The sequence below is a fragment of the Trematomus bernacchii genome, unplaced genomic scaffold, assembly GCF_902827165.1.
Source record: "Trematomus bernacchii unplaced genomic scaffold, fTreBer1.1, whole genome shotgun sequence".
Lineage (NCBI taxonomy): Eukaryota > Metazoa > Chordata > Actinopteri > Perciformes > Nototheniidae > Trematomus > Trematomus bernacchii.
Window position 1 is genome coordinate 59,353 of NW_022987469.1, and position 12,296 is coordinate 71,648.

At 40.5% G+C, this 12,296-nt stretch overlaps 1 protein-coding gene across 1 annotated transcript in view; it reads left to right on the forward strand.

Moving 5' to 3' along the window:
- Nucleotides 1-12,296, forward strand: part of pmepa1 (prostate transmembrane protein, androgen induced 1) — a 56,060-nt gene that overhangs the window by 846 nt on the left and 42,918 nt on the right. The gene's annotated exons all lie outside the window — the stretch shown is intronic.

Here is a 12,296-nt window from a genome sequence, read left to right on the forward strand (position 1 = left end):
GGGGCTCGGTCCCCATGCGGAGGACCCGGGTTCGAATCTTGTTCGGGTCCTTTTTCTGTGTGTCATTCTCTCTGTTTCTCCCCGTTTCAATTCTGTCTCTACAATAAGATTGCCCGAAAAAATATTATGTTAGATCACATGCTAGCCTCTTTAAAATACGTTATGTTTTCTCCTCAGTGAACCTTTAACCCGTTTAATAAGGCTTGATTTTGAACTTGAGCCAAAACTGCCAGCTTCCCATCTCTTTCCTTACAGCCGGATTGTTTAAACAGCATTTGTTGCCTCATTAATATCATATCCATGTTTATTATATCTGTTTTGTTCACTTTGAAAGCCTAGTTTGACAAAAAGTGTTATTTTTCGTTTGGGGTTTCGCAGCCGCCGGGGTTGTGTCTGATCTCAGCTTGCTTCATTTGAACATACTCCGCCTTTCCGCTGGGTTTTAAGGGTACAAATACAACTTTAAGTGTATTTAAACTACCAGGAAGTTACAGTTGAGGACATGGAAAGCTGGATATTAGAGGAAAAGGTGTGTTTGTTCGGTGGGAAAGGGGGGAGTTGGAAGTTTTGTCGCCGCTTCGTCATTCGAGCAAAGCCAGACGAGTGTCTAGCCGTCTGCCCGCGCGCGTGCGTATGTGTGCGCGTCCACGTGCATGTGTGTGGTCGCATCCGGGAAATCCTCGTGTATGTGTTTTATATATGAGTGTGCTTTTTGGTGTGTAACTGTGTGTGCTTTTTGCAAGACACTTCCCGGGTTAGGAGTGCTATTCCCACTGGGGAAACACACATGCTGGTACAGTCACAACACTGAAAGGTCATCTAGATGAAAGCTGTGTGTGTGTGTGTGTGTGTGTGTGTGTGTGTGTGTGTGTGTGTGTGTGTGTGTGTGTGTGTGTGTGTGTGTGTGTGTGTGTGTGTGTGTGTGTGTGTGTGTGTGTGTGTGTGTGTGTGTGTGTGTGTGTGTGTGTGTGTGTGTGTGTGTGTGTGTGTGTGTGTGTGTGTGTGTGTGTGTGTGCGTCCAGCTGAGGTCAGGAGCAGGGCTGACTCATGAGTGTTCTTTTCCCCATAATGACCGCCTCGCTGCACATTATCCCTTACATATTCAATCACTTGCATTTAGACTCTTATTGCACTACTCCACTTTTTTACAATTTTACAATTTTTCTTTTTGTATTTACTTGCACTATCTTTTCTGTTTTTTCTGTTTTATTTTGTTGCACTGTTGGAGGAGCCTGTGACCTAAGATTTTCATCGTCATAACTACACTGTAGCTATGTTCGCATGACCAATAAAAGCCTTGCATTTAAAATATTCATAATAGAAGCAAGCCTTTTTGCTCACAAAGCAAGAGGTTTAGTTTACACAGCTTAAATCAAGACTAAGAAACATGTGCATGGTTGGACTCACCATGGTCTGATAAATATCAATAAATAGCCAACTTAAAAAAAGTGTTAAGATGATAACGTGACTTCCTGTCTCTTGAAAATACCAAACCTTGTGCAGAACTATTTGTATTCTGACTTTTAAAAGAAGCATGACTCAATGACTCCTCGGCCTGTTTTCACAACCTAAGATCTATTTAGAGGCTACTTTTATTGGCCGGTTATGTAGATATCTTGACAGGCTTATTATGATTTTCCAGTTTTAGATTTAGAGGAGAAGATAATTGAGAACACTGTGCGTAATGTGTTCCTCTCATTATGTGTGGGATGGGTTCACGTGGGTGTCATCAGACATTTACTCACCATGCAGCTAACTTGAAATGACATTTGTCCTCAGTGAGCCTCAAGAGACCAGGTTAAATACCAGTAATAACATATGTACTAGTCTTTTTGAATTCATTATAGTTTTGGTATAGTTGTACTATAAGTGAGTGTTATTTAAAGTATTCTAGGAGTAATAGTTGGATGTAATAGTAAAATAACTTACAGTAGTTTTGCAGAGTTATACGAAGATCTTAGCTCCTCGAAAAAACGAAAGAAGCCTGGCTTTAAAAGTTTTTGAAAATGGACATGGGTCATTGAAAGTGCCATTTATGTTTGTCTGTGCAAGAACAGACATTTTTTATGCACCAACTGCCTTGAGAAAGTGTGACAATAAGCAACCTTTAAAGGTCCCATGACATGGCCATTTCTACTGATCATAATTCCATTGTTGAGGTATACTAAAATAGATTTACATTGTTCAATTTTCCAAACTCACATTGGTTTCTCATACAGCATCTCTGTATAGCATGTGTATTCACTCTCTGTCCTACACGCCTTGTTGGAGCTCCTGCCCCCACCCCTCCCTGTGAGCCCACTGTGCTCTGATTGGTCAGCTCGCCCACTCTGTTCTGATGAGTCCACCACCGTTCAGAGTTCCCGTTAGCCGGTAATTACCGGACTATGACCGGTAAAATATGCTGAAGACCGGCAAATCTAAATCTCTCCGGTCAAAATGTCCGGTCAAAATTGTTTCCCCTTAGCGCAATACCGCATCAGTTGCGCCACTTATGTGACAGACAAGAAGAGTATGTGACAGACAAGAATAGTATGTGACAGACAAGAATAGTCAATTATAATGTCTACACTTAATGTGGAGAAAGAGATGTCCTGTATGGGTTGATTGTGCGTTGATCTGTTGGTAATGCCTCCGGTGGGCATGTAAACAAATGCATAATGCTGCGCTATACTTTGTGGCCTCACCCGGTTGCATAGCGACGCTTATTGTTTAGGTGTCTTTTAATAAGCAGGTAGTCATATCATTAGCTAGAACTAGCTAGATCTGATCGATATGGACACAAACGCGAGTAAAGTCTAATCTGACGGGAGAGAGAGATCGGCTGCTGCTGACGAGTCGACACGCAGCTCTGCATGATCCCCTGCAGCGGTGAGCGGAGCAAAACACACTTCAGGTTAGAACATCACACGTAGCTATTTTAATTACCTCTCAAACTACCTAAACTAGTTATAGATATGTTTAGTTTTACTGTCGGGTTACTCATTACTGGATCCGCGAGCTGCATGATATTGGCGTGTTGTCAGGAGAGGGGGAGAGAGCGCTCCGTTTATTATTCCCGTGTTATTGTAAATTACTGTACACTTTTGAATAGTTAATTAATCTACTATAATTAGTTTGTTTAATATCGAATCATATCAATTTGTTTCAAAGCTCAATAAATAACATAGAAGACCTTTGACCGGCACTTTTCAAATTTTGTCCGGAAGATTTAAACTGTAACGGACATGTTGACCGGCAAATAATTATTCTAACGGGAACTCTGCCACCGTTACAGCGGAACATCAGTGTTTATGTGTTACAATGGCGTTTGTTATCAACCAGAAAATGAGAGCAGTAATGACAAACAGATGAGAATGCTGCGTGGGGTCTGGGTGCCGTGTTGGCGGGACGTTGCGGGGCTCGCTGCTGCGAGGAGCGGACAGTGTGAGCTGGATTACTGGTGTGGTTTCCTGGTTGCTGTGTGGGCTCGGCAAGACAGCGAGACACAGCGGAACTCAGCCTGAGCACACACACACACTCACAGCCAGGCTGTTCGCCACGCAGTTCGCCACACACTCACAGCCTGAGAAAAGATAAGGCTGAGTGAGTGAGTGTGTGTGTGTGTGTGTGTGTGTGAGGAGCTCCGCGGATTGGTCCATTTGGACTTGGGTATTGTTACGTCACTATACTCAGGAAGAAAAAAAAGAAAAAAATCTCCAACGAGGCGTTCTGGGGCAGAATAGACAGGTCTTTTCTGTGTTAGAGTTTTACTCGCTACAGGGTGTACTTGGAGGGTGACTTTGCAGACCGTTTACATGCATAAAAAGCTACATAACACACAAGGGGACGGGTAATAACCGGAAAAGCATGACATGGGACCTTTAACATGATTCAATTATGCTGTGTCATTGAATTTAAGAAACTGCCTGAAAAGAGCTCACATTTGATGTTTAGGAACTTGAAGCGATGGGAACCCTCTCTATTATTAGCAATGCCAAATGGCTAATGGCCAAAAGTATGACGACTCCAAGACATTACAAACCATCAATCTGCAGCTCTCAAAAGACTTGTCTGTTCTTGTTTTTTGTTTTAGCTTTGGAGTTTATTCCAAAGATTGTATTGCTACACAATAAATCATCACAATGTCAATTGACAGGATAAAAATGTGCAAAAGACTACGATATTGCACATTAAGTATACTGTAGTAAACATTTTTTGCCTGATACACATTAAACAAATCATTCAACTTGCAATGTGTTGTATTTGAGCAGAATATTGAAAGCAGCAGAAAGTAAAGTACACTTTAATCAGATTATTCATTGCAATTGCGATATTCAACACATTCCCATATTTCTCTTCACACGGTGCAGCCCTAGTTGAAGTCAGTTCTTCCTCACCAAACTGGAAAAGCCATTTCTTTTTCAACAGGAAATGCTTTCATGTTAAAACATGAGGGAACTCTCCTAACTGTTGCCGTATTCTTTTTTGGATTATAAACACATCTTTTAATTGTATTGTGAATGTGAGCAGTCATAGCAATCAATGAGTGAAATACCTTGACTGAACACAAGAGAAATACAGAATGCAGACGCAGTTCCTCAGTCAGAACGCAGACATGATGTTTAGTCTGGAAGACAAAGGGAGGGAAACAGATAAAACAAAGGAGGAGAGAGGGAGGACTGCAGAGGGAAGAGTATGTCAAAACTTTAGAAGACAGGAACAAGGTGTCAGCAAAAGAGAAACCAAAATAGGCAAAAAGAGAATTCCTAGGGAGTTGCAGATTGTGTAGGAGTTAAAAAAAGCTACGTTTGGAGGCTGCAACTAACGATGCATCGGCTCTGTTTATGAAACCAGATTATGTTTAAGGTGTTTGAGCTGTGCTGGACAGTATGCAATGGAGTGTGACAGGGAGGATGAAAGACACAGGATAATCCACGTTATACACTTCAGATGTGCTGATCAAAGGACGATGTAGCGACAGGCAGGCTTTCCCTGTTAAAAATAGATCCATAACTTGGGAAAAAAGCTATGATTTGGTCTCAAACATCTGTTATGATGTTAAATGTAGAACTTGAACAACAAAAATGACCTGTAAAAAATGAAATCTAAAGCATTATAGGGATATAGCTGCTTTATTAATATATCTCTTAGCTTAAAATGAATAGCTTTTATGTTTTCATTATTAAGTGTGGACAGGCACCTCAAATGAACATGCTGTCCCTTTAACTTAAAAGCTAGGATTTAGACACTCAATATGGCATGTGATTTTGTAATTAGGGTGACTCTTAATCTAAACAAAAGAAAGACGCCGTTTTGTTGCGTTGTGGAGTTTATCATTTATTAGCTTTTCCTTGTTAGGATTCTTTAGTTGTTCTACAGTATGTCCAGGACGTTTTTGACCAGGAGCCGAATTATCCGTAGAGTTCTTTAATGCTGTTTGGTGGACAAAGTGGGCTGCTAATCAACTCAGTTTGTTTCTCTGGTAACTTAAGATCCATGCGTCCGATAACTCAAATTCTTCACCCGGGTAAAAAACAGAGCTATAAACAGACATTATCATTTGAAAAACGTTGCATATTCTACCTTTAAATGCTTCAAAGTCCTTGAATTAAGATAAATTCAGACTTCCCATTTTTGTAAAGGCACTACAAAGACCCTGACTCACCTCAAACCATCATTTATCGTCTCTGCCGCACACCGTCCCTCATCTGGATCTGTGAAGTTGTAATTGCAGGGTTACATATACCTGTTACCCTCTGACATATATGAGCACACACACATATGCAAAAACATCTGTTCTGAGCGGCAGACATCGCTAGTCAAAGCACATGACATCAGCATTACTCACAGGCTGGCTGTGTGTGTCCGTGTGTGTGTGTGTGTGTGTGTGTGTGTGTGCGTGTGTGTGTGTGTGTGTGTGTGTGTGTGTGTGTGTGTGTGTGTGTGTGTGTGTGTGTGTGTGTGTGTGTGTGTGTGTGTGTGTGTGTGTGTGTGTGTGTGGTGTGAAGTCATCGCTTGTATCAGTTCTTAAGAATCATTTCCTACCAGCAGCTTGTTTCCTGTACATTTGTTCCTACATGTCTGGCAGTCTGTACAGCAACACCTTCACAGTCTCTCTGTCGTTGGCCAAAATAAACGTTGTTGGACCGTGGTGTGTGTGTGTGTGTGTGTGTGTGTGTGTGTGTGTGTGTGTGTGTGTGTGTGTGTGTGTGTGTGTGTGTGTGTGTGTGTGTGTGTGTGTGTGTGTGTGTGTGTGTGTGTGTGTGTGTGTGTGTGCACGCAAGTTTGATTCTCACAGCAGCCCGTCTACCCATGAGCAGGTCACTGAACCCCGACCTGACAGTTCTTGACTTGTAGTTGTACGTTTTTTTTAATTTGGAATCGTTTTTTTAATCGAAGCTGATTATAGTGTCCAATCTGCTTTTTCATTTCTGTACAAGAACAACGATATTCTATCACAATCACAATATGGATTTGTGCAAAATTCAAATCACAGGAAGCACAGTTGTTCTGAAATGCTAAATATGTAATAAAAAAAACGTTTGAAAAATATGTCCCAACCTATCACCTTCTAAATACTAAACACAACATATTTGTTTGCTACAGATAGTCTCAAAAAGTCACACCATGATCATTAAATACATTATTTTCAATGATAATAAGAATTATGATAAAAAGTTGTAATTCCTTTCAATATCCTATACCTTTCAATACCTTTCAGAATCATATCCCAATCGCAATATCAGTCATACAAATTGAAATAATATTTTTTTCCGAAATCATTGAACCCTATTTCAAACCCTATATCAAGTTAAGTTCAACCTGAAATAAACAGAAACAGCAAGATATATTCAAATTTGAATAAATATAGGGACTGGAGCTTTGTATTTCCTCTGTCCATGCTCAGACACCAGTTTGCAGAGAGCATGTTAGACAGACACCAGGCAAGTCTCACTGAGGCCTTCTGCCAGGTGACACAATACAATACAAAAGCAGTAATGTTAATTAATTACAGTGAGTGTTACACCAGCCAAAGTCAGTGATCGGCACATTGCTAACAAAAGGGAACAAGAGCCGCTTTCACACCAAGTACTTTGCCGTACTTAGTGCCCAGTACTTAGTGCCAGCACTTAGTACCCCCATGGAACTAAGTACAGATCGCGTTCACACCGGAATAAGTTCCCTGAGGGAAGATTACGCAAATGAAGCCGGAGACGTAACTTTTTCTTCTTCTGCTTTGGGTTTACTGGCAGGCCGCAAACCACTTCACGGCGTATACTGCCACCCGAAGTTCCCGGCCGGAAGTCCCCAGAGTTGGGGACTGGCTTCAGTAGAAGCTGCTGGGACTCCCAGCAGCTTCTACTGAAGCCTTCCGAGTAAATAGTCAGAACGCCGACACCTCCTCATCTCCACCGCTCCCATGTTTTTTTTTGTGTTGCCATAAGTTATTCTCTCTCCGATGGTGCGCGGGCTAATGCTAATGCTAATAATGCTAATGCCAGCAAATACAATGGCGGCTTCACAAAACTTTTCAGAGTTTTACGGTGCGTGGTTTGCAATTCGCCCAGCCAATCGAAATTGGTACCCAGGATAGTACCACCTCTCTAGCAGGCACTAAAAATGGGGGTAAAAGTTCTCGGAACTAAGTACTCTTTTTGGTGTGAACGCAAAATTCCAGGCACTATCGGAACTAAACGGGAAAAGTACGGGTAAAAGTACTCCGGTGTGAACGCGCCTAAGGAAAGGTATTTCATTAACTGGAACCACATCCAATGAAAACAGCTATTCTAGTTTGACACATAAGACCATATCATCCACTTTATGTATGTACAAAAGCACCAGGAGTCAACAATATTTACTGTATTTTTAGCTTGAAAAGTCACTCTTACTTCCGAAATCAGATTGTCATGTGTCATTCTGTCATTGTCATGTGTCACTCTACAAAAACATCACTCTCCACATCCTGTTGAAGCTGCAGCTCCATGTGACACAGATGATGTTTAATAATCATGATAAAAAAACAAGACCTATCCAGTTCCACTTTTCACAGCTGTGGTGCAGAACTACATCCTGAGGCAAGCTGCGTGCAGCAGTTTGTCTTTGATCGCTCCAACTGTAATAGCCGTACCAAAAGCTTCTTTTACACCATTTTACTGAGATTACGGTCATAAACGTGGTAACACTGTAGCTTCGCTTAAACAGGGTGACCTTAAAGACAAAGGAGAGAAATATTCAATTTGGCACATAGTGTAACTTTGGAAATGTTGTTTGTTTACAGCTCTTTTGGACAAAATTGTAATTTTATTCTTGTAAAATGTTGAATATCATTCCAAAATGATAAGTATTCAAGGGAAAAGCTGTCTTAAACAGAAGCAATACTACAATGTAAAAATACTCTCACCGGGTTCCTGCAGATCATTCAAATTCTCAATAGGCATTCAATTAATTCATCAACAAATATGGTAAATATAGGCCGTAAAATGTCTTAGATCTACCTTCTAACCGTCTTAGAAATGCTAAGACATGGGGAATGTGATATGACTAATTGTTTTCTTCTGACCTAGACTAGTAAAATATGACAATATATTATATTATATTATTATTATATTAAATCAAATGCCTCTCGCATTAACTTTAATTGAAAACAATTGCTCATACATTTGACTCTTACATTTTATTCTGAATATTTCCAGTAAAAGTAGGAATTATACCTCAGAATCAGAATCCCTTTATTCGTCCCACAGAGGGGAAATGTACATTTGTTCCAGCAGAAAAGAGCCAAAGACAGCTTAACGTTTAACAAGAAGTATGCATACAAAACAGAACAAAATATTAAAGATAAAAAATGGTTAAAAAATAATAATAATAATTACAGAATTTACAAAATACAAAAATACACAGCCTGTAACAGTTCTGAAGATGTAGCAGCCATATTGCACAGTTATTCACGGAATATATATATATATATATTGCACATATTGCACATGGTTGGTGTTTAACAACAAGGGGTGTTATAGTCCGTGTGTGTGTGTGTGTGTGTGTGTGTGTGTGTGTGTGTGTGTGTGTGTGTGTGTGTGTGTGTGTGTGTGTGTGTGTGTGTGTGTGTGTGTGTGTGTGTGTGTGTGTGTGGACCTATTTCAGATAATAATAACTGATGCATTTAGGGGTATATAATATTGTATCTGGGAAAAGTAGGGATACGTACTTATAACCTATAATAATAAATCAAAATCTATTAGTACAATATTCACTTCCAAAATATGAAGATGTGTAGATGACGTATCAAGTATGGAAACACTTAAGCAAAGTACTTCTAAAGTATATTTGAGTTGTGTCAGTGCATTCCACCACTGGGGTTAACAGAGAGATATTTCAACAAATCCATGTGAAAACTGAGTGCTCCAAAAACAAAAAGGGAAATAAGAGTTCAGTTCTGACATATTTCTCAAACATGGCCAACAGTTACTGGGCGGTGTTTGTGTGTTTCTGCTCTCGGTATTTTAGTTCTCAGTGATTGCTTTTCTTTCTTTCTTTCTTTCTTTCTTTCTTTCTTTCTTTCTTTCTTTCTTTCTTTCTTTCCTCTTCTCTTTCTCTTGTTCCGTCGCCTTTTCTCTCTCACTCAGTGAATCATGGAATTAAATGATTGAGTCTGTTCTGGCAGGCCTCCTAGACTTATTATGTAAACCTCTCTGTCTGGCTGTGTGTGTGTGTGTGTGTGTGTGTGTGTGTGTGTGTGTGTGTGTGTGTGTGTGTGTGTGTGTGTGTGTGTGTGTGTGTGTGTGTGTGTGTGTGTGTGTGTGTGTGTGTGTGTGTGTGTGTGTGTGTGTGTGTGTGTGTGTGTGTGTGTGTGTGTGTGTGTCTGGCTGTGTGTCTGGCTGTGTGTGTGTGTGTGTGTGTCTGGCTGTGTGTCTGGCTGTGTGTGTGTGTGTCTGGCTGTGTGTGTCTGGCTGGCTGTGTGTGGCTGTGTGTCTGGCTGTGTGTGTGTGTGTGTGTGTGTGTGTGTGTGTGTGTGTGTGTGTATGTGTGTGTGTGTGTGTGTGTGTGTGTGTGTGTGTGTGTGTGTGTGTGTGTGTGTGTGTGTGTGTGTGTGTGTGTGTGTGTGTGTGTGTGTGTGTGTGTGAGCACATGTGTTAGTCTGCATTTGTCTATTCATTTCCTGTCTGTGGCGCTGTGTATTTGTGTTGTGATATTCAGTTGAGCGAAGGTTTGTTAAATGATATTAAAACTTTGCTCTACATGCCTGCCGTTAAAGAAAAGGCGGTGTGTTAGATATTCTGTGTGTTTACAGAAGCCTGAGTCGATCAAACCTTTTGCCTTTTGTGTTTTAAGTTTTTTGTTCTTTGATTGACAGCTGGCATCGTCCCAGAACCAGCATCTCTTTAATCCTCGTGTAGGATAAACAGACAGTAATTTGTCTTGGAAGAAATGATTTATCCACCATAAGTCAACTCAGCTGCCTCGCTTTGTTTGCCAGTTTTTATAGCGCATGACACTGGGAGCGGCCCAGTACAGACACTGTCTTAGTGTAGCACGTCAATAGTAGCATTTCCAGTTTAATGTCCTTATCCAGTGGTTGACTGTTCTTCTTTTGTCCTAAAGACAATAAAATAGTGCAAGATTGGGTCCTAAAACATGAAAGCTGATTCAGCATTTCACCACTTTTGTTTCCCTTGTCTCTAACATTTTCTTAACATAATACAAACAATTCTAGATTTTCAAGTTTTGTTCTACGACATAAAATGTGTCAAACTCTCCACTGGTGAATGTCAGAAATATTCTAGGTGTCATAAAAAACGCTGTTGCTAACAAATGGATATATGAGATTGTCACTACCCGATCCGCATCCCTACCCGATCCGCACTGCGCATGTGCGAGATGGTCCGCCATATTGGACAACTCCATACGGCAACTCAAATAGGACATTTCACGTCTAGACGGCTGCCCGATTTACCTCGTGCATGCGCGAGTCATAAACGTCTCAAATATCTATACAAAAATATTTTGTTATTTTTATTTTTATTTGATATACAATGAAGGACATTCACAGTTAATGTAATTAGATATAAATGTCACAGTCAATATTTCATCAGTATGATAGCTGTCTAACAGAAGTTAAATCCATTTCTCACTTATTCTGACAATGTACTTAACCCAATAAAAGGACCCAATAAAAAGAGTTGTTAAATAATAGTGAAGTCACGTTGTAATAACAATAACTCATCTCTCTCGGTTTTTTTTATTTTCTTTTTGTGCTTTGCCAAACGCCACTGTGTCAAGTGTCCTATTTGGGTTGCCGTACGGAGTTGTCCAATATGGTGGACCATCTCGCACATCGGGCAGGGATGCGGATCGGGTAGTGACAGAGACTACTAAACATCATCACGCCAAACATTAGCCACCTTTAGCTTAGCGGTGGTGTTAAGTCATGTGACCGTGACATTGATTTGATGCTTCAACTACTATAACAGTGGTCTTAATATGTTGAGATTATGTTGCTGAACATACTGTAGCATGAAAGTATCAAAAACGTTTGTTTGTCACAGATCTTATTTTCTGCTAAATTCCAACAGGAAATCGAAAATTCGCTTTGCGTTTAGTCGAGGGAACCCTTGCGATGCGAACTTCTTTGTCTGCCAAAGGAAAACAAACTTTGCTATTTGATTTCATGTGTGTGTGCAATTCTCCCCGTTTACTCATCACTACAGATGGTAACTTTTACAAAATGTGATAAAAAGTCATTGGTGTGAGCATGTGTTTATAAAAAACAATTTTCTTTAAAAAGCATCCCATCACAAAGGTTAAAGGTCCGCTCATTATGTGTGGGAAACAAAAGATTTCGCCTTCTTTAGTTCTTCATTTCAACCTCTTTCTTTGGCATTAGCAGCAGAGGCTCTTTGGGATTGTAGCATTAAGAACTGCCCACCATGGCAAATTGGTAAAGTACCAGATTCCTTAGAAACATATTCCTGAAGACAGGACAGGGAACAGGGATTCAGAATGGGGAAAACACCCCTACGTCTATTAGTCTGCTATGTTAAAAGCTCTTTCCTGATCTCATTTCTTCCTTGCTTCCTTCCTTCCTTCCTTCTTTTATTCCTTCATTCATCCTCTCAGCTGTTCATTGTTTCTCGGTCTAGACACAAAAAAAACACGGGGAAAAAAGTCATCATGGTGACATATGCATATATGTAGATGCATGCACCGTGCTGTGCATCTGAGGGTCAAGGTCATCTTCACTCTGGGGGTTGTGTGTGTGTGTGTGTGTGTGTGTGTGTGTGTGTGTGTGTGTGTGTGTGTGTGTGTGTGTGTGTGTG